This window comes from Delphinus delphis, chromosome X (assembly GCF_949987515.2).
Source record: "Delphinus delphis chromosome X, mDelDel1.2, whole genome shotgun sequence".
NCBI lineage: Eukaryota > Metazoa > Chordata > Mammalia > Artiodactyla > Delphinidae > Delphinus > Delphinus delphis.
In genome coordinates this window covers 92,507,115-92,521,327 of record NC_082704.1, presented here as the reverse complement: position 1 = coordinate 92,521,327, position 14,213 = coordinate 92,507,115, and the positions used below count along the sequence as shown (strand labels likewise).

At 51.6% G+C, this 14,213-nt stretch overlaps 1 long non-coding RNA gene across 1 annotated transcript; it reads left to right on the top strand.

Annotated features, from left to right (window-relative positions):
* The first annotated feature begins 232 nt into the window (after nucleotides 1-232).
* LOC132418411 (uncharacterized) lies at nucleotides 233-7,088 on the top strand. Its single transcript, XR_009517991.1, has 3 exons — nucleotides 233-331; nucleotides 5,548-5,623; nucleotides 6,093-7,088. It is a non-coding gene; the product is annotated as an uncharacterized lncRNA (long non-coding RNA).
* Nucleotides 7,089-14,213: the final 7,125 nt, after the last annotated feature.

Below are 14,213 nucleotides of genomic sequence, written 5' to 3'. Positions count from 1 at the left end.
GGAGGCCGGCGGGGAGGGGGATGGAACGAGGGGGAGGGAGGCGAGCCCGGGCTGCGCGCCAAGAGGCCCAGAGCCGCAGATTAGTCACCGCTCGGCTGGGCGCTCACGGGTGCGCCCGGGAACCGGGAGGGCAGGCGTCGGCCCCGCTCCGCCGGGCTCCCGGGGGCTCGGCGCCGCGGCGCGGGTGCCCCCGCCCCCACCCCTGCGCGCGCCCGGCGCGGCTGGATGAACTCTCGGGGGCTCGCGCTGCGGAGATCCACTTGTCAGTTCAAGGGCAGGACAGAAACTCTGCAAGCAGAGTCTTGCGAACAGGAAATTTCTCATTGACAAGGTGCTGCCCCTCCCCCACGCCCGGCTTCAAAACAAAACAAAAACCCGGCGCGAGCGGTCAATGCACCCAGCCCGGGCCCTCCGTGGTCTGCGCCCCTCCACCGCCTCGGCGACCCCCGCGGCTCGGCCCCGGTCCGGGGAGCGGAGAGCTCGCCGAGCCCCGGGCCCCAAGCTCAGGCGGCCGCCAACAAACAGGCCCGGCGGGCAGGTTGGGCTTGGGTCCCGCCGAGGGCGCCCAGCTGCCACCCTCCGGGGCCCTGGCAGGGTCGGGCGGGGGCGCAGGGCCCGGGAGGTTCCGCACCTTCTCGGGTTATGAACCTGGCGGAGCGGCTTTGCGGAGCTGGAGGCCGCCAGGTCAGCGGCTCCCCGGAGGCGTGGGGGCGGGGAGGCCGCGCGGCGCCGCCGACTCGGTGAATCCCGCTGCGGGGATCCGGGAGGGCGGCGAGCTCGGCCTGGCAAAGTTCTTGTAGAAACTCCATGTTTAGAAACTCCAGCGGCGTCGCGGGAGGAGGGGGCGAAGAGGGCGCGCGGGGCACGCGGGGGCGGCCGGCACCCGCCTTGCACTCCCGGGGAGGGGGCCCGGGCCCCCAGGCCAAGGCGAAGTCTGGAGGGCGGGGACGGCCGGGTTCCCGGCCCGTTCTTTTGTGTCTGCCCCTCTCTTTTCTCCACACTCTAAAGGAGATATTTAAACCCGTTTCATTTATTGAATTCAGCCAGGAGAGGAAGGCTGCCTTTTTAGGGACCCTGATATTCAGGGTAATTTCGTATTTGACATATGTAAATACTTAGTACTCTCAGGTAAGGTCAAATTATTTATCATCTTAATTTATATTTCAATAGGCCTACAATTTAGAGGCGCGAAATGCCTCCTTATGAATCATTATGGTCTATTAGGGGAAGTAATGTATAAACAGCACTATTTGGGAGGGAATCACTTATGTTGACATTTAAATGGCTCTTCAATAGTTAAAAAAAAAGAGAGAGACATTCGAGTGTCTTTGATTAAATATACAATTTACACGACCATCAGCAAAGCCATCAGGAATATAAATTCTTCTTGGGATTTTTATTTATTTCCTTTCTTCCTTTCTTCCTCCTTTCCTTCCTTCCTTCCTTCCTTCCTTCCTTCCTTCCTTCCTTCCTTTCTTTCCTTTCCTTTCCTTTTCTTTCAGCCTTCCAGGGCGTGCATGTCATTTAATCCCTATAGGAAAATCCACACATTCCAGGCAAAATATCATTCTCCTCTCCTCCAGCTAATGGTTTATCAAAAACCCAGGGAATCACCGGAAGTGGGAGCAAATTCCACCAGCAGGCACCCAGTGGGATGTTTATAGACCTTTATACCTCAGTAACAGAATCAACCACTTTCTAACAATATCACAACCGATTTGTGAAACATTGTAGCTTCCCTGCTGGAGTGGAACCTTCCTGAAGGCCTGTGTCCATTCATGCAACCTTCTGTTCCCACAGCACTCAGCACAGGGCCTCGTACCATTTTAAGTCATCCTCCTACACCTGCTAAAATATCACTGGCAGAGGCTCTTCCTGACTGCCTCCCTCCCCCACCCCCGTGCACTCTTTATTGAATTACTCTGTTGTATTCATTCCCTTGAAGCGTCTTCCATCTTTAGAATGCCCTTCTTTAGCCCCACATCTCCTTCCCCGGCTCCCTATTTATCCGTTCCCCTGCACAGCTGTAGTTCTCAAAAGAGGTGTCTACGTCCATTAGTATTTCCATTTCCTTACCTTGTGTGCCCTCTAAAACTCAGCTCGTTTTGAAGTTATTCGAAGATATTGGGATAAATTACAGCTTTGTTTGTAACAGCATCATATTAGAAACAACCTAAATGTCCAGCAATGACATTGATGGTTCATGCATACAAGGGAACATTCTGTACCTCTTTAAAAAATAAAAATTTGCTCTGCACTATTGATAGGGAACGACCCCCAAGGTCTATTGTTAGGGGAAAACCATAACGTGCAGAATGGGTGTGTATAGTACGTTACAATCTGAGTACCTCACCGTTTAGGGGATACAGACACATATCTGTCGGTACATTAAACATCTTCAACACTGCTGGGGAAGATTAAACATCTTCAACACCCTCACCACCCCTTTCTTTATTTTCAGAAATGGGAACACACTGCACAAGGTGTTCCCTACCTCACCTATAAAACTTATTGCTTCATCTTACAGATCATTTTCTATAGCAGCACTTGGAGATGGGCTCTGGCTGTGCCAAGGCCTGTGGAATTTCACTGTATAGATGCCTCATTTATCACACTCTTCAACCCACACTCTTCAACCTCCACCCTCCCTAGCTGTTCTGCAGAAAGGGCTCAAGATCACCTGCCACTTCCTTGTTGCTGGAGGGCGGGGATGCAGGGGGTGGGGGTCAAGCCTTCCTTGGCCTTGGAAGCACTCAACACCCCTGACCACTCCCCACTTGAACTGCTCTTGGCTTCCCAGATACCACACACACATGGTTTGCATCCTACCTCTGAGTCTCTTTCAGTCTCTTTCTGGACTCTTCTCTATGCTATACTAGTTGCCTTGGGCCTGGGTCCTTCCTTCTCTCCCCCCTGCCCCAATCTCATCCAGGCTCATGGCTTTAAATACCACCTACTTGCTGATGACCTGATAACCCTTCAATTTGTTTTTCCAGTTCCAGACCCCCATATCAAACGGCAGACCTGACATCTCAATTTGGCCATCTATGACCAGCTTCATGATAACAATAGTGAACATTTGCAGAGTGCTGGCAACCCTCTTCGAAGGACTTCCTAGAAATTAATGATTAATCCTTACAACTACCCTCTGAGGCAGGTAGAATTATTATCCACATTTTACGGATGAGGAAACTAAGGCAGAGAGGTCACAGAACATTCCCAAAGTCACTGGGAAAATGGTGGAGCTAAGATTCAAACTCAGTCAGCCGTAGAGTCCACATTCTTTGTCACCCTGCTTCACAGCCTACCTAAAACTGAATTTTTAAAAAAACCAATTAATCTACAAATATTTTGGGGTATTTACTACATGTCAGGCCCTGCAACAGGTCCTGGGGAAAGAGTGGCAAGCAGGACAAACTGTCCCTTAAAAAAGAGACCTGCTCGTCCCTTGGGACCTGCCCTTTGTCCCAACTCCCTTCCCTATGGCAGAAAATGTCTCAGCCACTTCAGGGCTTAAAGCATAATCTTGGGGGTGGGAGGGAAGGGGTCATTCTAGACCTGTCTCCTTCACCTCCCACCTCGCCTTCCTCCAGTCTGATGGCAAGCCTAACCGATTCTACTTCCAAGTGTTCTATCCAGTCAACCTACTTCTTCCCATTCTCCCAAATCCACCTTGGCCAGGGCACCATCTTCTTGCCTGGGTTAGCACACAGGCTTACTAGTCCCACTGTTCTCTGTGCTGCCACTCTCACCCTCCCCCAACCCATCCTCCACATGGCAGCTACAAAGTCTTTTGAGAAAAAAAAAAGCATGTCACATGTCACTACCCCACTAGTTCCCACTGTACTTGGAACAAAACCCAAACTCCTTAACAAGGCTTCCAGATCCCCGCCACCTCATGGCTTGCCACTGTCAGCCTCACCCTCTGAGGGCCAGCACATATGGCCCCTGTTGTTAATAGGCTCTGAGCATTCCTCCCTGGGCTGTCATCTCCCCAACAAGACTGTACGCTCTGTAAGGACAGGGTGCGCCATCACTGTGTACTAAGTTTGCATCAATATCCCGGAATGAACACGTACAAACATACCGTTCTCATAATGTTGTTTGTGGCACATTGGTGGCACAACGCCTGGCACATATAAATGCTTCAAAATACACTTCATTTATTTTTTACTTTTGGCCTCACCACGCGGCACGTGAAATCTTAGTTCCCCGACCAGGGATCGAACCCGTGCCCCCTGCGGTAGAAGTGCAGAGTCCTAAACACTGGACCACCAGGGGATTCCGCCCCCCCAAATACTTGATAAACAGTAAATGAGTCAGTGAATGCTTCATACGTTTTTGCTAACTGTAATCAATATTCTATATCATGGCCAGAGAAGAAACCAAATTCAAGAGAGCAAAACAAGGGACTTCCCTGGCCTTCCAGTGATTAAGACTCCGCCCTTCTAATGTAGGGGGCACGGGTTTGATCCCTGGTCGGGGAACTAAGATCCCACATGAATCACTTTTTTTGGTGCAGCTGGCCAAAAAAAAAAATACACAAATAAATAAATTTTTTTTTTTTTAAAAAAGAGTAAGGTAATTACGGGCATGTGCTTCAGGAAAAGCTGGGTGTCCGGGCTTGCAGGGAGTAGCTCTGTAGTTCTGGTGAGGATCGAGACCTAAGAAATTAGGAGAGTAAAGCATGAGGGCAGAGGAGCCATTATCGCCTGGGGAGGCTCATGGGAGCATGGGATGCAAGTATACAGGCGTTTGTCAGAGGAGCCAGGGTTCCTGGGTGTGCACGCTGAGGGCGGGCCTTGGACGTTCCTATCCTTGCTAAGTGCCACAGAATATCGGCCCCAGGAGGTGAGAGAGGGACGTCCTAGCCAAGAAGAGCAAGACAGAGCCCAAAACTCCTTAGAGTATTTTGCCTGTTGCCAACCACTTGGTCCTTACTTGGTGGCAAAAGACTGAGACCACCCTTCTTCTCCAGACCCTTAGAAACCAGAAGAGTGGGTTCTGGTCACAGGTGACCTTGGGCAATTGGAGTTCTTCTCTCAATCCCATGCCGCCGTTTGACTTTGAACAGTAACTATGGCATTAGGATGCATTTGATAGCAAAGCAAGTCTTTTTTAAGGATGAATAATTCCTCCATGATAAAAATAGCTACTGTTTATTGAGGGCCTTCGCTCTTTTCAGTTACTTTATTAGGTAGATTCCCAAGTTACCTCACCAAAGCCCCAAAAATAACCCTATGGGTTAAGTATTATGATTCACATTATACAGCTAAGGAGACGGAAGCTCACAATTGCCCTCCCCAAATATATAGCTAATCTACTGAGTCTGGCGACGGGGATTCTACCTGACTCCAAACCTGGGCTCTTTCCAGTAGAGTAATTGTTTGTCTCCCACGCATATGCACTGTTCCCCCAAACCTTAAACTATTTCTGGGATCAGATCCTACATAGCTTCTCCAGTCCTGTCCCTCTGGGGTCGTCTTGACAACTCGCCAACTGGAGTAAATATCATAAAAGGAGTTTGTTTCTTTCTGGGATCAGCAGGTCTTGGTTGATGTGCTGTGTTCACCATGGGAACCTAAGAATTTATCATCTGTGTGAAGAGTTGCCTTCCTCTCAGGTAAGCTTTGAAAAAGTGAAGGGCCAAGTTCAAGGGAAGGACTTCCTCCCCAGAACAAGTAGATTGTCTAGCTCTGTTTGGAAAGTGTCTGCACCTCCACCAGTACTAAATTATGGCTCAGCGTTCGGTGAGATTATAAACCACCTTGCCCTTTCAGACTTCTGGGCAACGTTTTTCCCAGCTTTGGGCTTTGATAAAGATTACTCTGCTCTTACCATGGGGAGAGCTAAAGCAGGGAAGAGAGGATATTGGGAGAACCCACTACACAGCCCCTCTGAAGTTCTTGAATTTGGGGAGGAGGAGGGCCACTAGCCCTTTTCAGCTCTTAGGAGAACAATAGCTAGGATTTATTAAGAGCTCACTATCCACCAGGCACAGTTCTAAACACTTTATATGCATTACTAATCTCATTTCACATATGGGCACACTATCCCATAATAAAGGTACTATTATTATCCCCATTTCACAGATGAGGAAACTGAGGCTTAGAGGATAATTAACTTGCCTGCTTGCCTGGACACTCATTGCCTGATTCCTAGAGCCTAAACTTTGATCCACGCAGTCTTTCCAACTCTCCAGGCACCTGTGGTCAACGTCATGACTCTGCCAATTCCACAGGCGCATCATAATTGGGTGCTCCCTTTGGATCTAAAGGAAATGGCCTTCACTGCATGCTGGCATGCCAACGATGCCCTCTGAGGACATGACGACAGTGAATTTGTCCCAAAGGTCTCTCTGAGATGCCTCTCGTGTTCTGTCGCTTTCCAAGATGCAGCCTGTTCAGGGTAAGCAGAAGCTCTGGGATGACCCCCGTGACGGAGTGTGGTCACATCCCCGCCCTGGTCTCTTTGACAAAGCATGCTGGCCAGTCGGCGGATGCCCTCACCAGTTCAATGCCAGTGGTTGCGCCGGGACCTTCCTGCCCTATTTGCTGGCACAGGGAGCGTGCAGGAGGGAAGATCGATCTCCAAGATAATTCAGGTTCTGTCTTTCTTCAAACCAGCCTCTGTCCTCTGCTCTAGCTCCGCCGACAATGATTAATGCGCCACTGACTATTTCCTTTCTTCGGCTTCTCCCTGGCTTTGGGGTTTATTTCACAGCCTTTGCCAGAGTTTCTCCTCAGCAGAGAGTAAATACTTGGAGATTGGAGCACAGCCCTTGGTGTTACTCAGAAAGCGTCCCAGGCAGCAGGTGGCACGGGGCCATCCCTGGAGTAGGTGATGCCACTGTTTAGGGTTCAGTGCTAACCCACCACCTCCACCAATGAAAGCCTAATCTTTTAATTATTCTGAAAATACCCAAACTAAGGATGGCAGGGAAGGCAATTAATAGGATTCATACGGTCTAGTCCTCATTTGTAATTATATATTATTATTTTTCTCCCTACTTTGTTCCAATAATGATTTAAGGCTGCTTCCAAAAATACACAAAACCCAGCAAAGATAAATAGAGTGGGACGTGAATTATAATGTCATGCCCACTCACAACCTCTGTGCTCCGTTCCACATATAGAACTGAATTCATAACGCCTTTCAAAAAGGAGGTAATTGGGACTTCCATGGTGGGGCAGTAGTTAAGAATTCGCCTGCCAATGCAGGGGACACGGGTTCGAGCCCTGGTCCGGGAAGATCCCACATGCCGCAGAGCAAGTAAGCCCGTGCGGCACAACTACCAAGCCTGCGCTCTAGAGCCCACGAGCCACAGCTACTGAGCCCACATGCCACAACTACTGAGCCCGCGTGCCGCAACTACTAAAGCCCACGTGCCTAGAGCCCGTGCTCTGCAGTGAGAAGCCACTGTAATGAGAAGCCCACGCACCGCAACAAAGAGTAGCCCCGCTCGCTGCAACTAGAGGAAGCCCGCGTGCAGCAACGAAGACCCAACGCAGCCAAAAATAAATACATTTATAAAAAAAGAAAAATGAGGTAATTCTGCTGTTTTGGTGGCAACACTAGGTTCTTTGAAAAGCAAGGGGGTGGTACACAGTAATGAAAGGACCGGGGAGGGCACAGAGATCCCATTTCTAATGCTGATTCCCTCGGTGTGTGACCTTGGGCAAGTCACTCACCCTCTCTGGACTTTGGATTCTAAAATCCTCAAATGTCTCTGCCCATCTCTGAGGCCTCCCCGCCACCATCATCACCATCACGCAGGTGGAAGCCAGTACTGCCCATCTAGCATGAGGCCCCCTAGGAATTACTATTAGAGAAATGGGTTCCCAGGAATACCTCTCTCCATCTCTCTCTCTCTCTCTCTCTCTCTCATAAACACACACACACACACACACACACACACACACACAGAGAAAAATCTTCCCGGACACTGGAACAATGGAACTTGAATGGTCTCTTCCCCTAAGGCAAGAACCCTTTCTAATCTTTAGCTAAAGAGACACTTCTGGGATCAGGGTAGCATGGAGAATGTCCTGCTGAGAGGCAGGGGTCTCTCCCTCCCTCAGGTGTGAGCTGCTTTCCTTCCTCCTCCTACAGTTCAAGATCCTCTTAGAACTCGGCCCGACTCTCCAGATGCAGTCTCAACTGCCTTCACTCCCTCCTAACCCCATTTTTCATTTGTTTATCAATTCCAGCACCTAACACCACCGGCCTCAAGGCCGCCAGGGAGACTGATTTTAAAATGCAGGCCGCCTCAAAAGCACACTCTCAATTCACCTCAGGTTTTAAAGTGGTCAAAGCCAATCTAAAGTGTCAAAAGTCAGCCTAGGGGTGACCTTGGAGGAAGGGGGACAACGGAGAGGGGCATGCCCCCCGGGGGGGGGCACAACAGGGAGTTCGGGGTGGGGGGCCTGGGAATACGCTGCGTCGTGACCTGGGTGCTGGCTACGCGGGTGTGCCCAGCTTGTAACGATTCTCCAAGCTATACATTTAGGATTTAGATAATTTTCTGTCTGTGTGCTGCACTTCAATAGAACGTTAACAAAATAAAAAATATAATAGGGAATTCCCTGGCTGGCCAGTGCTCAGAACTCAGTGCTTTCACTACCGAGGGCGCGGCTTCGATCCCTGGTCGGGGAACTAATATGATCCCCGCAAGCCGCGGGGACGTGGCCAAAAAGAAAAAAAATACAATAAATAAAAAAATACGCAAACGAACTGGGGAAGGAGGCGGCTTATAATTGCACGCGAGCTCTTGGGCAGGAGAGCCGGCTGCAGGAGAGCGGGGGACACTCTGGGTGGAGTCGGGGTGGGGAGGCAGGGCAGTGAGGTTTTTCTAGAGACAGCCAGGAAGCACGGTTTAAAATCACGGGAACGGAAGCGAACTTTCTGCTCCATGATAGAAGCAAGTCGTTGAGAGCAGTGCACCAGGTGGATGGGCCATGCTCAGGGGGAGGTTTCACAGCACCCTGCCCACGGCCCAGGATACCAGCGCAAGAGCAGCAAGTACACAGCGTTAGCGGTTGGCCAGGCCCCCTGATCCGGCCTTTCCTGCCATCTTCCTCGCCTCCGCGGACCCAGACAGGTGAGCCTTTCCCCCACTGGTGCCCGTGAATGTTCCCCTCCGGGAACCCCTCTCTCCCTTCTTTCCTCTAACCCTGCTTCTTCTCCCTGGTTCCCACACACCACCTGGTCATGACACCCAGTTATGGCCAGAAAGCAGTCCAGGGACCGGGGAGTCACCTCTGAGCTCTCTGACCACCCCACTCCTCCAGCCTGACCCATCACCAAATCCTGTTTTCTGTCCCCTTGGCAGCTCTAGGAGTCATCCATTCCCTCTGCATCCAGCGCCCGCCTAGCACAATCTCTTGTCTGAGACCTGGCAATGACCTCCTAACTGGCCCCCTTCATCCGCTCCTGCCCCTCTGCCGTCCATTTCCAGCACAGCAGCCAACAGCAACGACCATACCTGCAAATCTCGACTGCTACTGGGTACCAGGTGCCCTTCCAGACACTCAGCACATCCTGGGGAGCAAAATGGATGCCTGTCCTTGAGGTGCTTGTATTCCAGCAGGAGAGAGATGGATGATAAACAATAAAGGTAACGGGTCTTAAAAAAAATTGCCTCGGACAGTAGACAGATACACACCAAGGAAAGACAGGGGGGAGCAGGTAAGGGCCAGCAGGAGGGCAGGGGGTCAGGAGAAGGGTTCAGGATTCAGGGGTGGTCAGGGGAACCCTCTTTGAGAAGGTGAGAGGTGAGCAAAGACTCGAAGGAGGTGAGGGAGCCCAGAGGATTTCTGGAGGAAGAGAGTTGCAGGCAGAGGCATAGCCAGTGCAAAGGACCTGTGGCGGGAGGGTGCCTGCGGCGTGTAAGGAACAAGCAGGATTCCAGTGTGGCCAGAGTGTAAAGCAGGAGGATGGATCAGAGAGGTAATAGGGGGCACAGCGCCCTGGAGCCAGAGCAATGGTACCCCTACAGCTCTCACTACTGAGATGAAGGTGAAAACCCTCAGTCAGCTCACCAGGCCCTACCCTTCAGACCTTTGCTCTCAGCTTCTGTTTCCAGCCCCTTCCCACATCCGGGCCATCCCAGGAGACTGCCCGGATCCGTCTTCCCTCCACCCCACTTTCCTAGTCATTTGGAGCTCTATCTAAACAGCATTGCCTCTAAGACACATTCCCCCGAGCCAGGTTAGTCCCCCAGCTTCACCCTCTCAAACCACCTGGTCCTTAGCCTTACACCGCAGGCCTCACCAGTTCGCAGCAATCTATCTTTAAGTCTATAATTAGTTCATTTGGTTCATCGCCATCTCTGACGGGTGTTTACTGTATACCAGGCACTGTCCTGGGCGCCAGGGCACCGTGGAGAACAAGATTGACAGGGTCCCGTGCTAAGGGAGACGGACCATAAACACAAAGCAAATAGAGAAGATAACTTCGGATGATGATATGAGCTGCAAAGATGAAACAGGGCAGCGTGGCTGCGAAGGGCGGGGATGACCAGGGAGGCCTCATCCCGGGCATGGCTTCTGAGCTGAGAGGGGACCCGCTGTCTGGGGATACGGGGAAAAAGAGCTCCAGGCAGCTGAAGGGTAAGTGCGCAGGTCCTGAAGTACGACTGCCCCTGAACTATTTGAGCAAGTGAACGACGACGGCCTGTGTGGCTGGAGCCGAAGGGGCTCGTCTCTCCAGCTAGAAAGGCGGTCCCACAAGACCCAGGACCCCTGTGTTTCCTCTGTGTCTGCACCCACGGTGCCTGCCCACAGCTGCCACTCACCACATTTGTTGGATAAAGGAGTAGAAATTTCATTTCTGCACCTCCTTCCATCCCACTTTATCCCTGAACTCTTCCCAGTCGTCTCCAGACCTCCAAGAACACTTCCTCCCCGAAGCCGAAACCTCAGAACCTTTGCTTGAGATCCTTGGACGGTCAGCTTGGGGCCGGGCAACCCCTTGAAATAGTGCAAAAATGGTGGCCTTGGTGCCCGTGTCCATTTTTCCGGGGGCGCACGCACCAAAGTCCGGAAGTTCTGAGACCTGACCTTTCAAAACCTTTATGAAACAGTGACCCGAATCCCTGGCTTTGCAGATGTGGGAACTGGGGTGTAGAGGACGGACCGTGTATCCCGGGCTCCCCATCAGGCCGCCAGCTGCTAGGCCACGAGACCCACCTGATGTGGCTTCAGGAAGCCGGTGTGGGTGCTCTCTGACACTAGCAGCCTCACAGACGCATGTGAGGTGCCTCGCCGCCGGCCCCTTCTGTTTGGTTGTCCTCGCTTTAACCTGTGACGCGCTCTAAGTCCCTTGTGGCTGACGTCCTTCCTCCTGGGATTACGCATTCCTTGGGGGCAGGATGGGCTTCTTGGATTTTTTTAAAAATGTTACTTAACCTTACTCTTTACTTCTGCGTCTACACACTTCCAACTGAGGGACCCCACGAGCACCGGCTGCCCAGTCAGCTCCCTCCTCCCACGCCTGAAGGACCACGGAAGCCGCCACGTGGGGCCTTCACTGGCCTGTGGTCGGGCCTGTGGCTGGAGATTCTTAGCAGCCTTCAGCCGTTCATCCCGAGAATCTCAACTCCCCTGCCACCAGGGCTTAGATCGCTCACCGCCAGGGCCAAGATGTTCTCTGTTTCCAAGCAGACAACTCAGAGTGAAGCGAAGCGTGCTTGGTTCAAAGGCCCACAGCCCAGCGTCACACAGCCAGTGGCTGCGCGCTGCCGCCTGGGCCTGCCGAGCAGCCAGACTGTTGGGAGAACGCGTTCTGACTTAGCAGGAACCGCGCGGCGCGGCAGGGGCTCTTGGCCACAGCAGGACGGTTAGTGTGGCTGACCTCTTTCCCGGGCCCTGGGGCAACTCGGAGGCCAGGGAGTCTCAGATACTGGCTGACCTTCCTTTCTACAGGTCGAAGGCATCCACTGTGGGTCAAGAGGCAATTCTTTTTGGTCGTTTCTTACCATTATTATTTTTTTAATTTTAATTTTATATTGGAGTATAGTTGACTTACAATGTTGTGTTAGTTTCAGGGGTACAGCAAAGTGATTCAGTTATACATATACATATATCTGTTCTTTTTCATATTCTTTTTCCATATAGGTTATTACAGAGTATTGAGTAGAGTTCCCTGTGCTAGACAGTAGGCCCTTGTTGGGTATCTACTTTATATATAGTAGTGTGTGTATGTTAATCCCCAACTCCTAATTTATCCCTCTCCCCACCCTTCCCCCCCGGTAACCAGAAGTTTGTTTTTGAAGTCTGTGAGTCTGTTTCTGTTTTGTAAATAAGTTCAGTTGTATCATTTTTTTAGATTCCACATATAAGTGATCTCCTACGATATTTGTCTTTCTCTTTCTGACTTCACTTAGTATGATAATCTCTAGGTCCATCCATGTAAGCAGCAACTTTAAAAAAAAAAAGGAGGGGCTTCCCTGGTGGCGCAGTGGTTGAGAGTCCGCCTGCCGATGCAGGGGACGCGGGTTCGTGGCCCGGTCCGGGAAGATCCCACATGCCGCGGAGCGGCTGGGCCCGTGAGCCATGGCCGCTGGGCCTGCGCATCCGGAGCCTGTGCTCCGCAACGGGAGAGGCCGCGACAGTGAGAGGCCCGCGTACCGCCAAAAAAAAAAAAAAAAAAAAAAGGGGGGGGGTCCTGGGGATCAGAAATCCCCGTTGTGGCTTTTTCCTGAAATCCTTGGGTGAATTCCCCTTCTGGATGAACCTGTTTCTCCCACCCTGTGTGTGCAGTGGCAGGGGTGGGGATGCGGGTGGGTGGTCACTGTGGGCGGGAGGGCAGTGTAGTCAGTAGGGACGCTACAGTCAGTTAATCGCATTTTGGGGGTGAAGGTTTCTGCACATTCACCGTTCCGTCAATTAACAATGGTGTTCAGAGGCAGAGCTCGTCGGGCCGCCCCGCAGAGCTGCGGCTCTGGCAGTGGGTGTTGGCTTTGTCAGCCTTTTCTGCTGGGCTGCTACCAACACCGCATCCCTGAGCTGCGCTGTGTGCCCATCAGGACTGCAAATAATACGGCCCTTGACCTCTCCCAACTCCGCACCTTTTCTTCTTGTTTTCTTCCACACTTTCTCATTTCTCTTGGGGTGGCTGGACCTACAGCTGTGTCTTACTTTCCTGCATTTGTCTGGCTCCGGGAGTGTGTGTGTGTGTGTGTGTGTGTGTGTGTGTGTAAGGGGGTTCTGGGGGGAGCAGAAATGTTTCCTCTCTCCCGGCATCACCGTTCCACCAATCCACAGCAGATAAAAGTCAGGTTCAATGTCAAAACCCCCGCGTCTTTGAGGATGCCACATGGTGAGGAAAGGCAGCTGTGGAATGGATTTGGGGGAAGGGGCAGGGGCCTGGGAGGGGAGGAATAAGAACCAGAGAAGCTGCGATAGGAGAAACCTTCCAAATCCCCAATGGGCTCTTGGTGACTTTGGGATATGAGGACTGGGGGGGAATCGTTGAGCTAGGGGTGAAGGGGACCACGAAGATTCCAAACTCAATTCTATTCTTCAAACTCTTATTAAACACCCCGTATGTATAAGTCAGGTGTTATGGGAACTAGACTGCCCTGAAAAAGACACCCCCAGGCGCCTGGGGGAAGCGGCAGTCCAGGTGGAAGATGGAGGAGTTTGTCTGGGGCCTGGGGCGTGGGGTGATAAAGGCCGGTGAGGCCAGCCTGGCTTGTCCTGTTCTGGGAGATTGCCCACACAGTCCCTTCAAAGCCAGGGGGCCAGTGGCACAGGCACGTGAGGTCCTTGCAGCCTGCTGAGCCCCTGCAGTGATGTACTAGGGGCAACTGCCCGGGGAAAGATGCGTGTTTGTCGGAGAGAGTGAAACTGGAGGGTTTAAGGACCTAGAGCTGGAGTTCTTCCTCGCTAGCCTCACAATGGGCAGGTAATAAAATGGCAGAAATAACAGTACTAGCAGTTGCATGTTTGAGTATTTACTATAGTCTCCTGTCATAGATTAAAAATGGCCAAAAAAAAAAAAAAGATGGTCACAACTTCTTTGTAGCTCTCCCCACCAAAGGGCGTGTTATGGGATGAATCGTGTCCCCCCAAATCCATATTTTGGAATCCTAAGCCCTAGTAGATCTGAATGTGACTGTATTTGGTGTTAGGGTCTTTAAAGAGGTAATTAAGTTAAAGTGCGGTCATTCAAAATGAGTTCACACAGGTGGGCCCTAATCCAGTCTGACT